Here is a 3,409-nt window from a genome sequence, read left to right as displayed (position 1 = left end):
AGGACAAGTTTTTAACAAATTTATGGACCCTTCTCCAAATGCATGAGAAGGGTTAAAATACTATGTCCTAATTCTAATAATAGTATTATTACAAAATTAAGGATTCGGTTTTCAAATGACCGTCCTTTTTCTAATCTAGTTAAAACAAAAAGACAACATTCTAAATGAAACTACTTGTGGACTTGGTCTTTGAAGTTGCAAGTGTCCAACATAGGCTTGAGAAGAGTCGGCTGGCTAATTTCTGTTCTGAGCTGGGCTGCGAAAACGGCATCTATGAGAGCTGGCGCTACCTTCTCGGCTGCGTTCATGATACACTTTACCGTCATCCATTGGCTGTGTGGTTTGACCAGGTACATCCAGTAACTTTCCCAATTCAGCCTAGCCAGTGCTTGGATAGCTTTCCCTTTTGCCTGCGCCTTCTGCCTCCATTCTGTCTCCAGTTGCAACTTGTTTGGTAGGTATCCCGGGGTGGTCTCTGAGATCAAATTGGCCCTGTGTAAATTTTCATTTACACAGTCGATGAGAATACTTGCCTGTGTTGCCGCTGTCTCTGCTGCTTGCTCTGCCTGTGTGATTTGCTCGTCCCATTTATTAAAGAGCAGCTCTTTATGACTTTCATTAATTCTGGGTGCTCCTGCTCTTTTTCCCTCCTCATTATTTTGCCAAGTCAGATATCCTGTCACCCTCTTGTCGCTCTGATCATATTCGCTTCGCAATTCCACCACCTGACTGGTGATTTTGTCGCTTAGCTCACAGAAGTGCCTCCACTGTGATATTTTACGCTCCAACTCTTCCTGTTGCTGCAGCAGTTGCTCGTTCAAGCCGATGGACTCTGAAATAAACTCTGCCAGCTTAGGCTCATCTTTGTGCATTTCTTGCACCGTCTGCAGTTGTTTTTCTTTTTCTTCAAGACTCTTTTGGTAGCCTATCTGCATCTGTTGAAAGTCTTCCTGAAGCTTTTCGAGCTGTCTGGAAGCTTCATTGTTTGCGTTGGCTTGTTGCAACTGTTGTTGTAGCAGTTGTATGTGATTCTCTTGTTCCTTTAAGAGTTGCTGAACTTCAGAGGCCTTGTCGATAGTTGCAGAAGCATACGCTCCCGCAATTTGAGACAGCTTCGTAAGATTTTCTGTCGGATTATTATTTGGGTCTTTCCACAAGACATCCAAATGTTCAGCGTCTTGAGACAGTGTATTTTCGAGCTTTCTTTTCTTTCTCTGTCTTCTCACAACTGCTTTGTGCTGAGGACTGTAGAACACATCCAGTGGGGGAATTTCCTCTACGTTAAGTAGAAGTTCTGAGGATGGGGCGATGGAGAGATTTTCTGCTTCTGCGGCAACGCTGACTATGGTCGAAGCGACCTCTTGCACCACCTGTGTATTGTTCACAGGCGTCTTTGGGACTTGCCCTTCGAGGTTGATTAGTTCATTGAAGGTCTCCCACTCTTTATCTAGCTCTGTTGTGACAAGAGGGGCTTCAATAACCGGAGGGGGAACATCTCTTGGTGGTGAGGTGATAACTTGCTGCTGAGACATTACACTTGACTGAGCTGTATCTTTGACTGTTTCTTCGTTATTTCCTTTTTCATGCACAGACTCTTCAGGATGTTCGGATACTTCTTGCGTGGCATTGGACTTAGACCTGGAAGTGCTGGAGTTTTCACTGAGGCTAATGCTCGGAGTTGGCTCTCTAATAGGTATTCGCAACCTTTCCAGTGGAATGCTGGCCAGCCTTCTATCTCTGTATGACGTGAATTTCTGGAGGTCACCTGGAGATAACCTCGACTGAGCTTCTCGCAAAATTTCTTTGAGCGAGCTCTTACTCTGAAAGAGATCATCAAACAAATCTTTGTGTCCAAAGAATATTCTTATCTTGACATTCGTAGTGAACTCTTGGGCCACTTTATTTGGGTCGAATGGCCTCGCTGGGAACTTATATAATTGAAGGCACGTCACATTTTCCACCTCACCAAAAGCGTGTCCTACATCGAACAAAGAGAAGGCCCCACAATTGACGGGAAATTGAGGCCAAATGGCCTTTTTCTTATCTTTTAAGTCCTTGGTTAGGCCGCCTTCAGAACAGGTTTGATAAGCGATTTCTCGAGCCAAAAGCTTATCAGGGACATACAAGGGTAGGACATGTGGAGGTACAGTGCTTCCAAAAACTCGAATGTAAGTAAACCATTCTTCCCCAAACCATCTTGCGATGGGGATGATGTCCATTTGGGCCTCGGGAGAGCACCTTGGGGGGTCCTTATCATATATCATTCTATATATGGGCAATATAAGCCCATGGCAAATCTGGTAAAAATGAGGGGCGAATTGGGAATCCCACAAGACTTTGTGATAGACGTGGATGGGCAACGGGTCTTGGGTAGTCCATTTCCATCCCATATTGGGGAAATTAGATACAAGGCAAACAGAATCCATCACATAGGCAGCTAAATAAAAAGGAGGATAGACCCTTTGAGAAAAGGATCTTTTGGACCTATAACTAACCACGGCTATGTATAGAGTATCGGAAAGAATTTTGGCCCAATCTACTATATCGGCGTTTGTGGCAGCGTCAATTAATGGCAGCCATTTAGATGAAAACTTGTTGATATCGTGCATACCAAATAGCCTACATAGCATGGCTGCAGCAAAACAATATGGAGAAGTAAGGGAACCAGTGCTGTACATAACGTTCTTATCCTTTTTTTAATAGCTCGTCTCTTCTAGACCATTCTTTAGTGGTGTCCGATAGATCTGGATTTTCCACCGTGAACTTCTTAACAAATTGAGCATTATAGGTCGCTTGCGGTTCGGGAAGATGGTACATCAGCTTCAGATCTTGGGCGGCGAAAGATCCCACGAGCCCATGTCCCTGAATTTTGAATTGTCTGTTGTTTAATTCCGCATCATCCAGAATCCACTTGATCATATCTGTGTATGGTAGAATCTTAGGCCTTGCCGCTATTCTATGAAGGAATGAACATGCTAGGTCCTCTAGGGAGGCCTCCGAAGAACGTGGTGCACCTGCAACAGCAGTCACCTTCATTATTCTCGGCTTCTCCTCTTCTAATAGCCTGTACATGCCTTCCCATGTTGAGATCCCTGCATCTCGGTTGCAGGCTGTATCTGTGTATAGGGGCGCCATCTCCTTGGTCTTCTCTCTTGCTTCAGAGCTTTGAGCTTTGTTCTTCTTTCCCATATTTGCTTTGCGTTTCTGTCTGAGTCGTCTTGGCACTTTGTGTCTGTAGATTACGAGCAAAATAGAAATGACTGATCAGAAAGGTGATGGGAGAGTTTTAAATGCAAGAGATACATCAAATATGCCACCTTACGTGAAGCAAGTATCCAGCAAGGCACGCGTCTTTAATCCATTTAATAACTGACAACTAATTCATTAACTATCATTAAAAGCGCATGAT

Source organism: Pinus tabuliformis, chromosome 3_2 (assembly GCF_031772625.1).
Source record: "Pinus tabuliformis cultivar Carrire ecotype Pingquan chromosome 3_2, CPIR1, whole genome shotgun sequence".
NCBI lineage: Eukaryota > Viridiplantae > Streptophyta > Pinopsida > Pinales > Pinaceae > Pinus > Pinus tabuliformis.
The sequence above is the reverse complement of the archived record's forward strand: the minus strand, read 5'-3'. Positions refer to the sequence as shown.